The sequence below is a fragment of the Diadema antillarum genome, unplaced genomic scaffold (assembly GCF_040938485.1).
Source record: "Diadema antillarum isolate AM-2024a unplaced genomic scaffold, OU_Dant_1.0 scf00000107, whole genome shotgun sequence".
Taxonomy (NCBI): Eukaryota; Metazoa; Echinodermata; class Echinoidea; order Diadematoida; family Diadematidae; genus Diadema; species Diadema antillarum.
Genome location: NW_027270996.1, coordinates 255,292 through 276,720, shown reverse-complemented (window position 1 = coordinate 276,720; position 21,429 = coordinate 255,292). Strand labels below are relative to the sequence as shown.

Genomic DNA, 21,429 nt, shown 5'->3' with positions numbered 1-21,429 from the left:
TAAATCATACTATCAGTAATGTTAATGTTCACTAAACATCTCAAATTTGACTGTGACAAACATGACCATCTTTTCCAATATAGCCATCAGTATTTTTGAAAATCATGTTAATCCAGCCACATTTCACAGAAAAAAAATCTGAAACTCTGTACTCAGTTTAACTAATCTATAGTTGTTCAAATGTAAAAGTCTGAAAATCATCCGGAGGTCCCCTTTAATACCCTGCTCCAAAACCTCAGACTCCTATGAAAAAAAAAACAAAAACACGTAAAGATTTTCATACACACCCAATCTGACCTTAATAGCTTAAAGGGATGGTACAGTATTGGTGGAGATGAGAATTGGGCTTTTAACCTTTTGCGAGATACCAAAAACACATTTATGAAATAGCACAGGGTATACCATTTTTAAAGAGGAATTAAAAGTTTATTTGATGAAAATCGGGTTTGGAATGACTGAAACATCCAAAAACAAAGTAAAACAAACGATTGAAATAAAAGGTGGGTTGCACACTTTATCAGAATCGCTCTGTTTTTTATATCACAGCCATATCAAAAAACCAATTTTTATCAAATAAACATTGAATTCCTCATGGAATTACATGCTCTTTCATATTTCATTAAAGGTTTCTCGTTATCCCACCAAAAAATGTCAGAAACCTGAAATTAGGTCTCAACCAAAACTATACAATCCCTTTAAATGTTTCAGTTTGATAGGAAAAAAAAAATGTGTGTTACCATGGCAATGCTCTTACCTGATAGTAACACAAGGATGTCTTGTCTATTCGTATAGATCGTACATACGTGTACTAAATTTGACCTTAACTGCTTGAATGCTGTGGAGGTAATACGATTCACAAGGTTTTGACAAAACTATACTGTATGTTTATCATGGCAACACTTCGTCTCCTGGACACAAAAACCAGGTCTCATATCTATACTTTAATGCAATATCAGCTGAAGCGCAGACAAGGGCGAAGGCGGTGGAGCAAAGAGTGGTAAAATCGGCTCCCCAGTTATGGCCGCATAGTCTGCGTACAAGGCACACTCTAGCAGATGCTTTCCCAGCTACATTCAGGGCATGGTGACGGAAGGCGAGTGAGAGTGTCTTGCATGCTATGCACTTTGATGTAGGGTTATCTACACAGTAGAGATAAATGTGATCCACAGATGGTCTGATTCATTTGGGCCTTCAATTAGTAGACTCCTAGTCCCTGTATCACATCGAGAGAATACTGCAAAGCTGGCATGTCCTGTCTATTGAGCAAGGCCTGGCAGAAAAAAAAAAAAAACATGAAAGACTTACTGTTACCAATGCTGAAAATTCCTCCTTCATTATCGTTCAAATATTAGCATAAATATGATATTTGGTGTGTACTGCGAGAAAAGTAAACATATATCACTGTGATAACTGTTAATGATATGAACTTTTAACTTCAAAAGGCTTTCTTGTGTATATTTCAGACACATTGGCCCAAATTCACGAAGGTGGTGCAATTAACATCATGCTTTAAACCATGGACAATTTGTATGGAGCGCCAAGTGCCACATGGTCTACCGTTATGCGAAAAAAGAGGAATGTTCTTATGCATATTAATTTCACGAATTTTAGTTTTTATTTACAGTGTATGAATTGAATGCCACTGGCAATTAGCGAAAATTTCATTCCCAAAAAAATGCCATCAGCCCCAATTCGTGAAAATTTTGCACCGCGAATATGTCATGTTTTACAGTATTTTGTTACAAATTAGGCTATGTGACACTTGATGCTCCATATAAATTGTTTATGGTTTAAAGCATGGTTTCAGCCAAGTTTGGTGAAAATTAGACATGGTATTTTCAGAAAGATGAAAATGTAAAAACTTTATGCATGACGCACAATGGACAATGAACGACAAATGTCAGATGAAGAGTGATCGCAATAGCTCACTTGAGCCTTTGTTTGCCTCGAGTGTGATGAAAAGCAGAGGACTTGGGAACAGAAAAAAACTTACCTCAATACTTGGATGAAAGGATGGAGATGTCACGCACAAACACAGGCCAGTTCAACCTTCAACAGGCAAAAGAAAAGCCATTGGATATTGATCATATGGATATAATCCATGACTGATGTGTTATTTCGCCAGTTCTTTGCTTGCACAATGTCTGCCAAACACTAATAAATGATAGCAATCAATCAATACGAACTGTTGAGGAAACAGAGGTTTGAGCACGAGTTAAACTGATTTGTGTGAAAGGATTCAAAACTTGTGGTATATACCACATACATGACTGAGTCGAATCTTGTGTTAAAAACATGATGAGTCACAGTCGTCACTCTGTGTTTTATTCTGAAGTATTCATGTTATTATGAAGTATTCATTGATATGAATTACAACACATGAATGTACATTAGAATCTTGCATACACATACAACTCTTACTTTGTTCAGGGTCATTTAAACATTTTCATTACCTGCTTTCCCTTGATTTTCTTCTTCTGATCAGAGGCAGACCAGAAATTACAAATAGGGGGCACGAGCCTTGTGCCCCCCTGTCTGGCTTTGCTACTGCTCTTGACACTTATCACATGATCAAAAAACTTCTCCTTAGCATTCAACTTTCTGCATTAATATACAGTACATTTCCTCAAATCATCAATTTGCAAAATCTAGTTCCTATAGTAAACACAATAATCTTCTAGGCTATGTTATATTGCTGTTCTATGTCTGTCTCATGTCTGTTCTTTGTTTCACTTCAATTCTATATCTATTCTCTTTCATTTTAATTCTGTTCTACATTGTATTGACTGTATACTGCAATGATCACATTTCTGAGCTTTAAAGAAACTGCCATTAGCAATTACTTTGAAACAAAACTGGTAAATCTCATCTCGTATCTACATCAACTGCCACTTAATATCTTATTAATAGCACTGTAGCCAAAATACACTTACAGCCGGGATTAGTTTCTCACTAATTAATTTCTGAATGATACAATACTCATCTTTTCGTTTCGCAATGTCATGCATCACAATATTTCTTTCAACAAACTGTCAAAGATCATTACTTTTGTCATATGTTTTTGTCTATTCCGATGTCTTAATATTACAGACGTCTTGTCACTTTTTGTCTTGGAATGTCAGTTTTTTCTGTAGTAATCTTACTTTTATTGAAATCTTGTTTCATATTCATAAGCATGATCTTTTCAGTGGATCCCTCCATGCTTTGTATGTTTTGCTCATTGCATTTTTTTTTTTACTTCAATCACTTCGGTATTAACTATAATGTATCACTACTACTAAGCATCTTTTTTTATTGTCGTATACTCTCTCCTACATTTGTAATGACACAATTCTGTTTACCTAATTCTGTATTATAAAAGGAAATATGACAAATGAAAATAAATGTTAATTGATTTGAGAATATAGCACATTACTTTGCATAAACTAATAATGGCACTCATCAAAACTGTATTCTAATAGCTTCATGATAACTGTAATAAAGGGGAATAACTTCAGCATGAAGTGTATCGATACCTGCGCTATATACATGATCAATCAATGTATCACCTTCTGTTGTAGCATCAAGTACATGTTGCTGATATCCATAAGAACACATCAATTTATGCACACATGAATCACTTGAATGTTGTCTGAGATTTTCATTGAAGTCACCAATAACTATGCATTTTGTACTTCTTTGCTGCAATTCTATAAGTAACCTCTTAAGTTTCGTACAAAATTGTTTCTTGTCATATCTAGGAGGTCTATATATCACTGAAATGAGACATGAAGGACAAGTTACTGCAAATGTAATATATTCTAGATTATTGACATGTAAATCCAGCCTACTAATAGATTTGATTTTACTATACACTGCAACTCCACCATGTGCTTGATTTTTCAGTACAGAAAATAAGGGACTTTCATCAGAATAAGACTTTGACCGAGGCTGATTGTACATTTTGAACTGATCTAAATTCACATCAAAAATGTCATCATTAAGCCAAGTTTCAGTTAAACAAATAATATCAGATTTTTTTAATAGGAAATTTGATTGGATATCTTTGAAATGTGCTTTAAGACCTTGAATGTTATGTAACATGATATTCATAGTTGCAATGGAGACATCATTGTCAATGTGCATTTCATCAACAAATGTTGGCATGTTCTCTAAACTTTCTTTAACAGCTGGATTGCAATACACAACTTTTGGATCAAAATCTTCAATTGTTAGTCCACATAATGATGTAACACGGCTCAGAGCCACATATGCTTGCCCAGGCAAAAATATATTTTTCAGAGAAACAACAGCTTTTTCCACTGTCATGCCTTGTACTTTATGTATTGTGCATGCATATGCTAATTTCAAGGGAAATTGTTTCCTAGTATATTTTTTTCCAATTGATTCCTGTTGCATTTCTATTGACCGAGTTCCTACTTTTTCATTGTCAAATTTTACCACCACACTTGTAGGTCTTGCATTTTCATTTACTCTTACTATGTCAGTTACAGTGCCAATGCAGCCATTTGATAAGCCTTTCGTCACATTCACATTTTTGATAAGCATTACTCTAGAATTTTCAGCAATCCAAAGATATGCTGGCAAGGAAGCTTTAGTACATCTGCGTGGTTTGTCACACGTTTTGTTTTTACCCTTATTATCGAGTTCAGAATCTTCTGCATCAATACATATGATATTTGTGCATTTCTTGTGAAGCATTATTTTATTCCAGTCATTTACTTGTTTGTTTGAAGAATATATATGCAATGCATCCTCACATTCTTCTCCAGTTTGGCATGATTGAAGAACTGCTGCATCATCACCAGATAATTCATCTGTCTTTCCTTTTATCCTTAATTTGTTCAAAAGAACAGCAAACTTTATATCATCCTTTTGTCTCATTATTTCATCTAAGTTAATTATAGAGAAGTTGTCTGTCCATAAAGAACTTTGCAGTGTATCTTTATACAAAGGAGTACCTTTTACTGGGGGTAACTGATAGAAATCTCCAACTGCAATAACTGAAACCTTTCCAAATGGAGCATCATCACGTGTCTGCTTTATTTGCCTTAAACGTCCATGTATATACCACAACAGCTTCTGATCAACCATTGATATTTCATCAATTATTAGTATCTGTAGTTGACCCAGCTGATTACGTAAATGACTTATCTTTTCTTCTCCCAGGGGTTGGTAAGGTAGTGTAGCAGAAATGGGTATGGACAGAGAATTATGAATAGTACTACCACCAATGTTGTGAGCTGCAATTCCGGTTGGAGCTACTTTCATAATTGAAATATCATCTGGATTATGCATCATTCTGCTAAGAATTCTTGTCCCTTCATTAAATATGCATTTCACTAGATGACTTTTTCCTGTTCCAGCACCACCTGTCACAAATATCTGAAATGTTGTAAGTTCTTTTCCGTTAACTCTGTCAAGACACCATTGACGTATCTTGTAGAACACCTTTTGCTGCTTGCTATTTAAAGTTCTTAATAAGACATTACTGTCTTCTCTTGAAATACTACATGATCGAAATTCTATGCCATATGACTCTTTTTCCTGAGATTTGGACTCAAGATCTGGGATTCTAAATTCATTGTCAGCATCTTCAACTTCTTCATGGATTTTAGCGGTTTCATGTCTTTCAATTTCTGTTTCTGGACAGAGTAATCCCCATGCATCCTCTTGTGGACCAAATTTCTCAAGATATTCTTGTGCTTGATCAATCATATCAGCATTTTTTTCAAACTGCCTGAGATTTTCATTGACAATACTTTTGACACTTTCCAGGTTCTTATTATACATTCGTACAGATCCGGTTTGGTAAAATTCCTGATATGTCAAAAATTGATTAGGTTTTAACTGTTTATCAGTGCGGAATGGCAAATACAGTTGCAATATACTCTGATAATATTTTTCTGGGGTTACAGTCGGTGAAAAACGAGGAAATCTCACTACAGCATCATTGGTTCTTGATCGTTTTTGTACATAGCCCAGCTGATCTCTCAATTTGAACACATTCTGTTTCTGTTTCTTACCCTTCATATCAGATTCACTGAGTAGTCTATACTTTGAACAAAATGTGGCTAAACACATATTTTCAAATTCAAAACCATCGGGTCGGGCTTTATATTTATCAATTCTGTTTGGCATCCATGGACTCCTATCATCATCGTCTCGTCTGCTTTGAATAACACTCAATGGTAAACTCATCCTCACAGGGTTTGGTCCAACAGGTATAAACTCTACTTTTCTTGAGCACTCTTTCAATCTCAGGCTACAAACACGATACACACTTTCTTGTGCTGAAACTTCACGGTTTTGCATATACACATGTCCTATTTCTTTCATACTTTTCCGAGCATCTTCATTGCCCTCTTTCATTTCACTTTCTGCATTTTTCAAGAGCAAACCCATCTCTCTTTCTGCTTTTGACATGTATGACACAACATAAACAATGCAGGCATACTCATTTGTTATATACTGCAAATCCATATTGGCATTCCAAGCTCTGAGTAAGAATGGATTGTATTGATTCACCCATATATCTTTTGGATCTCTTCTCATGACAATATCTTCTTTTGTAGCTACAGCATTATAGGCATCTTCAAATTCCTTTTGAAACATCCCAAGAACTTCAAAGAGCTGTCTAGCATTATCATATGTCCGTTCCATACATGATGAATTCTTTACTGTAGACAGAATATCTTGAGCTTCATCTGTAACTTCCAAATTATCATCAGGCTTCACAACAAATGTTTTCTCACAAGGTGGTCTTGGAAAATTAAATCTACAGGTAGTTCCCTTTTTCTTGCATGATTTTGAATGTTTCTTTGAATGAAGCTGAACATTCTTCACTATTTCATATAGTTCCTCATCTTCATCCTCACATGGAATGTTGCATGAAATGTACTTATCAACAAAATCTATGACATTTACATCTTTGTCGATACCCAAGTTAGGTGCGTTTTCAACCCAAAATAAACAGTGTGTGTGTGGAGATCCTCTCTGTTGAAATTCAATTCTGTAGAAGTAGTCAATTATCTTGCCAATAGGTTCTGCCGGAGAAAGAATCACTTTGTTCAAAAATGCATGAAAGCGTTTGTCAAACATACGAGCTACTGTCACTGGATTTGACCTTAATAAATTACACTTATCTGTCCAATCCAGATCATTTGCTTTTCTTCTATCACCTTGTTGATTTAGCAATGTAGTAATAACTTCAGGCCATCTCATTTCAGCTGATGAAAATGATGCAAACCATGTGGGCTTTCCAAGTTGTCTAACCATTGCTAATACATCTTTCTGCGTAGATTGCCAGTATGGAGGTGTTCCCCGTATTTGTTTCAGAAATTTGTATCCTCTATTCGAATCCAGTATCTCACGAAGTTTTCTTGTATCTTTTAGATCTGAACATTGTATCGATATGGGATTATCTATTTCCTCTGAGCTTTTTCTGAGAGCTATAGAAACATTAGAAAGTATTTGTTGCAGTTCATAAATACATTGAGCATAAAAGATATATTCTGTATTTTTTGCAAATCTGTTGTCTACATGCATCAGGCGATTATGTAAATAACGACCAAGTGTTACTTCAGTGTACCTGGTATCATGAAATGTTGGCTGGCCTGTTGGAAATAGAGCAGGAAAACATTTTGCCTCATTACCCTTATCCATCAACAACGATACAGGACTATTCTTTTCACAAGGTGCACAACATATAATATCTTCGAAAAACTGATCAAGCACTTCTTGCCTCATATCAACCTTCTGTAAACAGGTGTCCAACTGAATGCCTTGTAATTGTCCATCTTGATCATCCTCTATATCATCATCATCATCATTAGTTTCACTTGAATCCAATGGTTTTACACAAGCTGCTTGACTATTTTCCTCTGATAAATCAGAGCTCCATTCATTATCTATAGCAATATCAGAATACCACTTATTATTTTTCTTCAAATATTTCAATGCAGCTAGCACATTCTTCTTCTTGACAAATTGATATTCATAATATCCTTTATATGACAGTTTCCTCTTCAGTTTCACACGAATAAATTGATCATCAGTCTCTGGTCGAGGTAATATCTTTACAGTTTCATCTGTGCGTGAAGGTACACAAACTGTTGGGCCATGTACTCCATATTGTCCTCCTTTAGGCAGGTTCAAAATTTTCATAAATGGAATGTTTAGAGCAATCAAATGCGTTTCCAACTGATTCAGATTTCCAAGTTCCGCAGGAATAGCATGTAATTCTAAATTATTTTTGCTAGCTTCACCAGGCATATTACCAGCTAATAATTTCCTGTGACAAGTGTAACAAATCCATAAACATTTTCTTGGTGACTTTACTATTTGACAGTCAATATCACAGTCATCACTGCATGTATGCAAGTACTCCTCTTTTACGCATTTCGTATCATTATATTTTGCTTTTGTGCACTTCAATACTTGATTTTTGAATAATAATTTCAAACATACACAACATACATATTCAGGGCCATGTGAAACAATTTCCTTAAACTTTTTCAAAACATGATCACAATTTCTCATATCAACTTTCTCTTGCTTTTTTCGTTTCACATTTCTCATTGCAACTTGCTGTCTGTACACAGAATTTGTCTTGTACTTAATGCTAGCAACTTTTCTCATAATTTTCTTATATCTTTCCCTGAATATAGTATTGTTTTGATAATTAGCTCTCTTTATTTTGTTTAGCCTCTCTCTCAATAAAGCATTCGTTTGATATCTACCTTTCCTCAGTTTCATAAGCCTTTCTCTGAATAAAGCATTACTGTGATATCTAGCTTTCCTCAGTTTCTTAAGCCTCTCTCTGAATGAAGCATCGTTTTGATATCTTTCTTTCCTCAGTTTCTTAAGCCTCTCTCTGAATAAAGAATCGTTTTGATATCTAGCTTTCCTCAGTTTCTTAAGCCTCTCTCTGAATAAAGCATCGTTTTGATATCTAGCTTTCCCCAGTTTCTTGAGCCTTTCCCTGAATAAAGCATTGTTTTCATATCTAGCATTCCTCAGTTTCTTGAGCTTTTCTCTAAATAAAGCATTGTTTTGATATCTAGCTTTCCTCAGTTTCTTAAGCCTTTCTCTAAATAAAGCATTATTTTGATATCTAGCTTTCCTCAGTTTCTTAAGCCTCTCTTTATATAGAACATTGGTTTTATAGTAAAATCTTCTCATTTTCTTCAGCCTTTCTCTGAATGAAGCATTGTTTTGATATTTGACTTTCATCTTTGTGCTCATTGCTTTCTTGACATTTTCTCTGTAAGTGGGATCAAAGGAGTACTTGTCTTTTTGTCTCGTCCTCATTTCTTTTCTCTTTTCTAACCTGTAATTCACATCTGTTTGATATTTTACTTTCTTTGCTGCTGCATTTCTAACTTTGCGGAATAGAAAAGGCTGATCATCTGATGAATATTCAATTTTTAACTGCCTTTGCTCATTTTTTCTCTTTTCTCTCTGTGCTCTCATTTGATCTCTATTTTTTCGTCTGGTAACAGTAGCATTCTTTTTTTTTCTTTTTCTCCTTTTTGTAGTTTGCATAGTAGTTTTAACATCTTCAGATTCTTTAGTGTGTCTTCTCATTTTAACTCCAGGTTCCATGTCATCCTCTAATACTTCATTGTTTAATACATTGATTTGACAATCATTGACTTGTTTTGTAAATTTCTTAGTTGTTGTGAGTTTTCTCTTTCTTGTCACAAGTCTTTCCATATCAGTTACATTTTGTGATCTTGACAGCTTTGGACATGAATTCGATGTTTGGATCCTTGGACACACAGATTCTATAATATCATAATGATTGCCATTTGTGTGTTGTAAGTAAATGCCTCTTTGTGATGTAACAATTCCAAACTGCAGTTTGCTTGCACCAAATAATTCCCATTTTGAACAGTTATCTTCATATATATAAATATCAGTATCTAGCAGATTTGATAAGGCCATTATTTCCAATTCTGTAGCCCATGTGCCATTGTTGAATACTCTTTCCTTTGCAATGTATTCTACAATATCTGTGTATCCTGACCTTAAAAGGCTTACATAATCTCCCTTGTTTTGTAAAATATGCTTAACTATTGCTTTTCGAACATCACGGTGTGAATCTTCCTTGCCACATGTGACATATGATATAGCTCTGTAAAAGCAATTTCCATCACCAGTAATTCTATAGATAGTCAATGGTTGTGACAGAATAGTAATATCATTGTTTTCTACCACATCTCTTTGCATATCAGTACTGCTACATTTGTCATTAGCTTTTATACCTAATTTGCAACAAAACTTCTCTCTATCAGATTTATTCACAGGACTGTACATGAGAATAATCTTTTCTATTTCTCCCACTTGTTTCACCTCGGATGCATCAATGTCGGCATTTAATGTCTGTTCACATGTGTTTTGTAATAGAATTTGTGTCTCTTGCAGGTTTGCTACCATTATTTGTTTTGATGTCATTTTCCTCATTCTAACACTGCATTTCTTTACTGTTAGGGTTTTAGTAATCTTAGATGATAAATCATGACTTTCCTTCTTGTTTTCCACACTTGTATCTGAATTCACATGAAATACAGGTAATTTCTCATCCAAAGTACTAGACATAACAGTAGTTACACTTTCCACTACGTCAAAATGATTGCCTCCAGTGAACAGAATATATATGCCTCTCTCAGTTGTTACTTTGTTGTAGTATCCAGGTTTCCTTGCAGACAGTATTTGCCAATTTTCTGTTCGATCATCATACACATATATATCACGATCTAGCATATGTGCCATTGAACTAATATCAGTGTGACCAGCCCATGTTCCTAAATCCATCAATTTCTCTTGAAGTACAAACTCCCTGACACTCTGATATTTCATTGTGTCTATTATATTTTTAAATAAATCACCCTTTTCCAGTAAATGTGCCACATTGGATTTCCTGAGCATGAAATGGTTTCTTTCGCTGCCAGTAACTACATGAGCAATACTTCTGTAAAAGCAGTTGCCATCACCCATAACTCTCTTGATATTTACAGGTTTCCCAATATACAAACTTTCATTTCTATCCTCCATTGATTCATTGGCAGTACCACTGTAACTGAAATTCAATTTATTGCACAAAGACCGCTTGTCTACGTACGTAATCGGCACAAATTTGAAATTTCGATCTCTTCTTTCTGTTGTCTTCTCAACTGAAACAAATTCAACTTCATTCTCATTTCCATAGTCATCACTGTTTACATTTACTCTGTTTTTCTTTGTGTCATGTTGAGTCTTACAGCTATCACTGCTAATTCCTTTAACATGATCACAATGTTTTGAAATGTTGCTATTTTGATCATTTGTATTCCTACATGCAGTATTTAGTGAGTTTGATCTCTTGGAGCCACTAGTTGTCAATGCATTTTTCTTAGAATTGGATTCTAATGCCAGACCAGTTAGTTCAAACTGAGTAGTACGTAAATCACATGCCATTGATTTTGCCAAATTCAAACAGTGTACCTGTATACCTTGCCATGATGAAATGCTAAGCAAGACACTGCATCCATCTTGTACCAAGTATCCATCATGACTTCTGGAATGAGAATCAAATACATAATAACCATTGTCATGTGTAATGATTGCAAATGTACTCTCAGCAAAATTCATAAGACATGCATCATATCTGCATAGTTCTTGTTCTAAGGCTTGGCTCAATGACAAAGCACCAAAATTTGACAAATTGTTTTGATTTCCATCCAACACTCCATATTTTGATTCAGCATAGGTTATTTGAAATTTTTCATCCAGAATATGAAGTTCCTTGGGTAATTCATCTATCATTACAAGCTCTTCATTCAGTGGAGAATCCTTCTTTATGTAATAATACAACTCATTCCCAAGTGTCAGAATCTGATCAAGATCACAAGATCTCATTTCGATTCCATTCTTTGTTTGGGTGTAGAGAACTGCCACAAGGGAATTACATGCACATTGTTTGCCAGCACTGTAACCAAATCGTTGATCACCTTGATTAAAATTTCCTTGTGCGATTGTTTTGGTCATAGGATATGACTGCCTTCTACCACATTCAGAACTTGAGAGTGAAACAGGCTTACAGACATGTTCTTCAGTCTCTAAATCACTTGCAGCTGGTTCATCATCTAATACATGTACTATTGATTCCTGTACATCATATGAATTGTGGTGGTCAGTACTTTTCGCAGAATCATCATTCATTACTATGCAGTCAGATGGATTAGTAGTTTTTTCACTTTCAGGCAAGAATATTGATTCATTACAAACTTCAGCACACTGTGTAGCTGAAACAGGTCTCTGACATGGAGAGTGAACACTTACATCTGTACAACAATTCACAGGGAACAATTCCTTCACTGATAATTGTCTGTCACTTTCAACATCTTTTCTTCCACTGTAACATGGGTTTAGTTCATGCACATTGTGCATTCTGTCACATTTCACTTTGGAGATATCATTCGAGCTTGTGTTGTCTCTACTTGTGGAATTACTGTCCTCATGGTCAGATGTTTCATTCTTACACAACTTTTCATTCTTTGCTACATGTTCTCCTTCAGGAATGTCAGGTTTGACCTTTCCATTATTACGCACCTGTGAGTCAGCATTTTTTTCCGGTAGCACACTTTGTCTGTTGATCTTCGTGAAACGACCTTTCTTTCTTGGTTGCCGTGCATTTCCACCTCCATAGAGCCTGTTCACATTCCAAACTTCTTTTTCAATGTCTGTGGAAGGGACAGAGGCACATGTAGTCTGATCACATTTCGGTACACAACATTCATTACTCATATTCGGAGTGCTTTTAGCCACATCAGCCCAACTTCTCTGTGTTTTTGCATAGATTTGCTCAGTGTATTTTGCCATCACACGAGGTGACTGAACACACTTTGAATATACATTCAATACAGATTCAGTATATACCTGCAGACTATCATTTCGTTCTGTGTCCAAGTTTGCATTCACTTTTTGCTTCACGAGTTTACCAGGTTCTTTTTGCTTCGTTTCTGCTTTTGATTTCTTGCCCTTGCTGGTCTTGGCTCTTTTCTGTTTTTCAAGATAGTAGGCTTTCATTGCTTTGCCAATGTAGGTCACACCAGGTTGGAGAGGCACACCATTTACTGATCTCACTGAGCTCTTGTTAAAGGTCTTGGTCTTGGGATTGTCAGTCATTGTTTGGGATGTAGTCACTTTTGTCTTCCTTGATTTCACAGTTATCCAACCATCATCAACTGCAGTTTCTAATGGCTGAAATTGGCTCTTGGTCAGATTTGTCATGAAAGTCGAATCTGATTCATCTCTCTCACAATCTGCTCTTTTCTGCACACTCACATTTGTCATTTCTAGAATTCCATTGTCCTTTCTTTTCACATACCGGTACCTCTTTTTCAGTCTCTTGCTTGGTTTCCTTCTCTGGTTGCTCTTGCATGATGAATGTGAAACATCAGCACCAGAATCTTCATCACCAATGTCTTTGAGAAGCTCGTATCTGTTGAAATGACAGGGAATGCCAATTTTGTCAAAGATGCGATGGGCAATATTATTGCTTCCACATGCTGAACATATCCAAATCAACCTTGCATCACACAGTCTAGCCTCAGAAATAGTTCCTGTACACATCACATGAAACTGCTTGCCACAATCCTCACATGGTACTCTGCTTTCATTTTCATTGATCACATTACAACATGCATCACATTCACTGACCTCTACATTTCTCAAGTCGCAACTATGGAGGATATCTAGGATATCACCAATAACATTCTTGAATTCACTTGCTTCCATTGTCAAACTACAGGGCTTTGAAAGTAGGTACCTATTACCAAATAAATGTACTGTTCAATCAATATATTCCTTGAATCACTATACTTATATGAATCAGGTCTACCCCTGGTACTCTGTATTGCAATTGACAACAAAATTGTAGAATTGTATTGCCTTGAAAGCTAATATATGATACGTGAACTGTATTACACTGTACAATGTACTTGCAATGAGGCTGTGACACCAGTCCTTATAATGTTTCTACCAACAGGTGGCGCTTCTTATCTACCGAGAAAAATTATTTGTACAAGGTGTGTTGTTTAATTAGTTACTACCAATAGGTGTCGCTTTTTGTCTGCCAAGAAAAATTATTTTGTGCAATGTGTGTATTCTTAATTGTTTCTACCAACAGGTGGCGCTCTTTGTCTATTACCTGCTAGTAATGGCTACTGCGGCAATTTCAGGAATGCGATTATAGCACTCTCACCTTTGCTTATCTTTGTGTACACCTGTCTTGCCACCAGAAGACTTGTATTGTCTACCGCAATAACGTTTACCAGATATAATGCTTTTGTCTTAAGATGGCGCTCTTCAATTCTCTTTTACCGTAAATTCCCCACTCAAGACACCGTTTCTCAAGTGATGCAAGACTATATTTCTATTTTTAAATTTTCAGCAAACTTCTCGCCTCCTGTAAGAGAATTCTCTTTCAATTATGATTCTCTTCAATTCTGATTGCTTTATAGTTTTCACCTCCTTTACGGAATGCACTCTTTATTCAACACTCCTTAAAACTCTTTTGTTAGATTTCGACTCTTTTTCTCCTCAATTCTGACTCTTCCTCTCTTATTACTCTTTCTCTCTTTGATTCTAACTCTTTCTGTCTTTGATTCCGACTCTTTCTGCCTCTGATTCTGAGACTCTCTCTCTCTCTCTGATTCTCTTTGAAATTATTTCAAGTTCTTTCAAGATAGAGTAGGATCAAAGATTCAGGTTTGCTGAAGATTCAAATTCAGTTACAGCAGATAGAGTTTTATCTTTGTAATCACAGTCTTCTATTTGTGCAACTTTAAATATCCCAGGTTGGTTCCCTTTTTTTTTACAAATTTGACTATTTCTAAAGCATGTAATAGCAATTTTATAAGATTGTATTTACTCTAATCAAGCCCGTTTTTTCTCTATCACAATTTATATCCCAAGACAAATTCTCAAATGACAATGTTTTTTAGTACTCGTACTTTCAGATCTCTGTTTATCCCTAATATCACTCTTTCCTCTTTTTAGTGTAATATCACTCTTTGTATTTAATCTCCAATACTACTCTTAACACTTATTCTGCAATTCCACCCCTTCTACTTATTCAGTTAAATCACTGGTTGCACTTTTTGTGTACTATCACTCTTTGCATTTATTTATCATTATGACTCTCTGCACTTCTGTTCCAGTTTATATACAGGGGTTTCACTCGTTTCTTGTTTTCTTGATTGTATGTATACTTTCCAATTTTCTTGTTATATACAGGGGTTTCACCTGTTCTCCGGTTTTCTTGTTATACACAGGGGTTTCACCTGTTCTCTGGTTTTCTTGTTTTTTCAGGGGTTTCACCTGTTCTCCTGTTTTCTCGTTTATATACTTTCCAATTTTCTTGTTATATACAGGGGTTTCACCTGTTCTCTGGTTTTCTTGTTATATATACTTTCCAATTTTCTTGTTATATACTTTCCAATTTTCTTGTTATATACAGGGGTTTCACCTGTTCTCCGGTTTTCTTGTTAGGGGATACAGGGGTCTCACCTGTTCTCCGGTTTTCTTGTTATATACAGGGGTTTCACCTGTTCTCCGGTTTTCTTGTTATATACAGGGGTCTCACCTGTTCTCCGGTTTTCTTGTTATATACAGGGGTCTCACCTGTTCTCCGGTTTTCTTGTTATATACAGGGGTCTCACCTGTTCTCCGGTTTTCTTGTTATATACAGGGGTCTCACCTGTTCTCCGGTTTTCTTGTTATATACAGGGGTTTCACCTGTTCTCCGGTTTTCTCGTTTTTTTCAGGGGTTTCACCTGTTCACCTGTTTTCTCGTTTGTCAGGGGTTTCACCTGTTCACCTGTTTTCTCGTTTGTCAGGGGTTTCACCTGTTCACCTGTTTTCTCGTTTGTCAGGGATTTCACCTGTTCACCGGTTTTGTTTTACAGGGGTTTCACCTGTATCCTGTTTCGCTTTACAGGGGTTTCACCTGTATCCTGTTTTCTTATCCAGGGGTTTCACAGACCTGTAAAGAAAGAAAACAAAAAGAACATTAGCTTTGTTGAAATTATATTGTGGTTTCTGATCCTGCCTCCCAAAGTCAGGGGAAAATTATGCTGCCCTACGATCTAAAACTCTGAAATTTTCAAGTTTGACTGCACTCTTACTAAGAGGTCACTATGGGTAACGAAATTATGGTGGCAAAATCAAACTGATGATATCTGCTCTTCATTTTTTTTTTTTTTATAATATAACCGGGAGGGGTAGCCATTATATTAGAGCGGAAAAACTAATATCATTTTCTTCATTCACTCAAAGTTAGCTTTCGAAGTTACTTCCTTTTGTGACCTGAGGGAAGCATAATTTTCCAAGACTTTCTTACGCAATAACACTTGCTGTCTTCCAATATAATGTTTTGTCTTCTAGATCTTCTTTGACAATATATTCCTCATCAATATACATGTAGTATTACCAAAAGATGCATAAAGTTTTGACATATATCTGATGCAAAAATAAAAAAATAGATAAATTTGACTTCTGACTGGCAGGACACTAAATGTGGACTTCATCACTCTCATCAATTGTGAACAAAATTGACATAGCAATAAACAAATAATTGGGAACACATGACCTCAACATGACTTTTTTTATGGCAAAGAGAAGCTTTCATTATTTTTGTTGGAAATGCCAGCAAAAATTATTTGTTATATAAAATTGCAAAATCTAACCCCGTAAACACATTTTTGTTTTTCATCCCCCTCACAGTTGTTTAACATATAAACATTCAAATAATATATGAATAGACTGGAATGGTGACATGCTACCTTGATGGAATTTATGAATACTAAGGACAGGCCTTAAACAAAGTGCCAATTTCATGACAAATTCAAAGTACTTTTTTATGCAAAATGATAAAGTAAAAATAAGGTCCTTTTGTCACAATCTTAACAATTCAATCAAAGTTTTTGGTACCAATGGCAAAGGTATTGGTATCAACGACAAAGGTAATTGGTATCAATTTAATGGCAGAGGTTACTGGTATCAATTCAATGGCAAAGGTAATTCGTATCAATGGCAAAGGTAATTGGTCTCAATGGAAAAGGTATTGGTATAATGGCAAAGGCAAGTATATTCCATCTTACAATGCATCTATTGTGAGTGCTACAGTAGTCTTCACGGATCTGAACAATCCAAAGTGACACACAGCAAACTAGGAAGCAGTGTGCGGATACATTTGGATTGTACTACTCATATCAGCAGGAATGTGAACAAACTCTTGGCATATTTCTGAATTGTGCTTACACACACCTTTTTACTAATTAATATGACATAATTTTTAATTAGCCAAATGGTTTTAGAGCTACACAAGTCTCCCACTTCACCCTTTGTCCCACTTAACCCCAGTCTTCCCTATTCCTTTACAGCAATACTAACCCTATAAACAAGGGATTTTGTAATCTCAAGTCAGTACACATTGCCAGTAATTTGAATCAACCATACAACAGTAGTGTAGTTTGGCAGTAGGCTATAAAAAATTGATGAAAACAAGCACAACTGGTGTAGGGCCTACACACAACACAGTGTACATCACTTAACCCTAACTAGGCCGGGCTATTTAGGTAGTTGATAGAGCCGGGGGGGGGGGCCTCCCAGGCCCCCCCTCCAGATCTCGGCCGTCGACCCAGCGCGATCGCGACGAAAATTAGCACACACATCGCCTATGATGTAATCCAAAATGCCATGAAGTTAATTTTTCAAAAAATCATCATTTATGCTAAATTATGCTAATTTATGCATGATGATGCATAAAATCAGACTATTTGGTATAAATCACACAAAAAAAAGCTCAAAACAGGCACATTTTTTGTGTAAATATTCTTTTTAGTGTCCTTAGCAAATGTAGTTAAAAAAAATTGTGATATCAGAAAAAATTCCTAAGAATTTTATTGTTTTTTTGAATTTCTTATGTATTTCATTGTTTTTTCGACTTTATGTTTTTCATTGTTTTTTTGATGAAATTTGTCCGCGACATCGCTCCGAACAAGAAAATATGTTATTCAGTGATTTTAATCAATAAAACACCAAAATAATCATGCTTTTATGAAATTTGCCAGTAAGCACAGTTTGCATTGAAATTGTACACGAATTAACGTTTTTGAGCAATTTTTGGTCTGACATGCATGTACATATTTATGCGTAACTTCGGAACCGCGCGCCCGGGCGTCGCAAATTTGGTGTCAAAAGATGCGGGAGACTCGAAAGAAAAAAGTCATGAAACGTAGCGGCGATAGCTTTTTGCGATTGCGATACATTGCGCGGAACGTCGAGGGGGGGGCCTCGGAGGCCCCCCCCCGGCCTAGTTAGGGTTAAGTGATGTCAATGTGTGCTATATTCCATTTGTCATCACCCCACTGCAAAACTTGCACTTGTGTCCTTAGAGTACATTAAAACCCTCGTAAACAACTTGAAGAAGGAAACATTTCCTTTATAAACAAGACAATTGCCAAAATGTCTCTTGTCCGTTTGCACAGAATAGAAAAAATTCTAACTCTCAAAGTTTGGTAACCCATGTCTGTGACCTTTAACCTTGTAATGACCTTCAACTCTCCAAGAGATATCTACCAAATAAGATTCGTTCCAAACAGACATGTCCGTCAAGAGCTGTGAGAAATTACCAAAATGCACCCTAAAAAACATGACTTTGGCCCCTAAAAGATCATTGACCCGTGCCTGTGACCTTCGACCTTGTGGTGACCTTCATCTCCCAAGGAAACATTTACCACCTAAGTTTGGTTGCAAACAGACATGTCCATCAAAAGTCATGAGCCATTATCGAAACACGCCATCAAACACTTGACTTCAGCCCTTAAAGTTCATTGACCCCTGCCTGTGACCTTTGACCTTAAGGTGACCTTGCTGTTTAGTAAAATGTGTAACTTTCCATAACCACTCTACCCTCTAAATTTCATTAAAATTGAACCCCTCAGTACAGATATTCCAGTTTCTGTAGCGTTACAGACAGACGACAGACAAGCCGACAATGGACGGTCGGAACGCTGCACACAATCCCTTAGTCCCGCCCCTCACCTCCAATGGGCTCAACAAAAACCTACAATAGGCAATCACGTACAACTCAAATGAAGTCGTTCAGTGCCCTGTTCCATCTCTCATGAACCCAAGGTAAAACTGCACGATTAGTCTATTGAAGATACTGGTATCCTCACAATAGACTACACAAGCCTGATTCTTGTCCAAAAAAAAAACTGCAATAACTTATTCTCCTAAAGTGAATAATTGTACATCCTGCATAACCTTTAGTCACTACCAACAATACGCAAGTATTTACTTTAGTGGGATATACTATAGTGCAATGCCAGTTATCATAAACACCAATGGCAGACATATTCCTTCACAGGAATACTACATATTGCGCAGTGTTACGTCACATATTGCCTGTATTTTAAAGCTACCATGTAGACCTTACTGCAGTTTGGCACTAGGATGATGACTGATGAAATAACATCCAACTGCTGCACACAGATCACAATCTGCACCCCTGTGTGGTTTATTCAGTCTTTTAACACCCCAGTGCAAAACTGCACATGTGTCCTTGGTACATTAGCCTGCTAAAGATGAGTCCCAAGTATACTCAATCTGGCGTCTAAGGAAAAAGCATTTTATATCAATATCAGTTCATTTTCTTAAAAGAAATACTGCTATCTCCACAGTAGACTGCTCAATTCCAACTCCTGCCAAAAAATAACATTTGTACCTAAAGTGTTAAGGGTAATCGGCAATGCACAATAATTTAGCCCGCTAAAGTGAATTACCCAAACACTATACCACTTTGCTCTGTCCACGAAAAAAAACCCCCGAATCCTCCACAGATCCAAATGATGAGGAATTCTGAAACAAAAAACAAAAATGCTATTATTCAATAAAATATATATCTTTTCTATTAATATAACATGCAAACATAAGTAACATTTGAATATCATAACAATCATGAATAATTAACATTCCAGTATTCTTGGTTTTGACATAGACTGTCTCTAATGTATCGCATGTTGAATGGCCCAAACTTCTACACTGTTTGCTATTGAAACACATGAAGTAATAGTATTGCAACTCATGCCTTTCTGACTTGACAATATACCACCTAAATTTGGATCCAAACAGACATGCCCGTCAGAAGTTATGAGAAATTATCAAAATGCACCCTAAACAACTTTTTGGCTCCTAAGAGTTCATTGACCCCTGCCTGTGACTTCTGACCTTGTGGTTACCTTCATCTCCCAAGGAAACATTTACTACCTAAGATTGGTTGCAAACAGACATATCCATCAAAAGTTATGAGCCATCATCGAAACACGCCATAAAAAAACTTGACTTCCGCCCTTAAAGTTCACTGACCCCTGCCTGTGACCTTTGATCTTAAGGTGACCATGCTGTTTGGTAAAATGTGTAACTTTGCATAACCACAGTACCCTCCAAATTTGATTAAAATTGAAGCCCTCAGTACAGATATTCCAGTTTTTGTAGCGTTACAGACAGACGACAGACGAGCGGATAAAGGAGGGACAGACACTGCACACAATCCCTTAGTCCCGCCCCTCACCTCCAATGGGCTCGACAAAAACCTACAATAGGCAATCACGTACAACTCAAATGAAGTCATTCAGTGCTCTGTTCCATCTCTCATGAACCCAAGGTAAAACTGCACTATTAGTCTATTGAAGATACTGGTATCCTCACAATAGACCACACAAGCCCGATTCGTGTCCAAAAAAAAAAAAAAACTGCAATAACTTACCCTCCTAAAGTGAATAATTGTATAACCTTTAGTCACTACCAACAATACGCAGGTATGGTGGGATATACTAAGTACTATAGTGCAATGCCAGTTATCATAAACACCAATGGCAGACATATTCCCTCACAGGAATACTACATATTGTACAGTGTTACATCACATTATATTGCCTGTATTTTAAAGCTACCATGTAGACCTTACTGCAGTTTGGCACTAGGATGATGACTGATGAAATAACATCCAACTGCTGCACACAGATCGAAATCTGTACCCCTAATATGATGTCACTGTGTGCTTTATTCAGTCTTTTAACACGTGTACCCCAGTCCAAAACTGCACTTGTGTCCTTCATACATTAGCCTCTTGAAGATGAGTCCCAAGTATACACAATCTGGGGTCTAAGGAAAAAGCATTTCACATCAAAATCAGATCATCATCTAAAAAAAAAATACTGCTATCTCCACAGCAGACTACCAAATCCCAACTCTTTCCAAAAAACAACATTTGTACCTGAAGTGTTAAAGATAATTGGCATTGCACAGTAATTTAGCCCGCTAAAGTGAATTACCCAAACACTATACCAGGAAAATGACCTCTTTGCTCCGTCCACA

General features: G+C 36.3%; 1 long non-coding RNA gene across 4 annotated transcripts; it reads right to left on the bottom strand.

The window, feature by feature from the left end:
• Window positions 1-599: 599 nt before the first annotated feature.
• LOC139719240 (uncharacterized) lies at window positions 600-19,906 on the bottom strand. 4 transcript variants are annotated; one of them, XR_011710080.1, is made up of 6 exons: window positions 19,849-19,906; window positions 13,373-16,030; window positions 12,595-12,725; window positions 11,488-11,560; window positions 1,994-2,049; window positions 600-1,270 (listed from the first exon to the last, which is right to left on the bottom strand). It is a non-coding gene; the product is annotated as an uncharacterized lncRNA (long non-coding RNA). The 4 variants fall into 4 exon arrangements; XR_011710077.1 differs by having other exon boundaries at window positions 11,496-11,560; XR_011710078.1 differs by having other exon boundaries at window positions 11,496-11,560; window positions 13,379-16,030.
• Window positions 19,907-21,429: the final 1,523 nt, after the last annotated feature.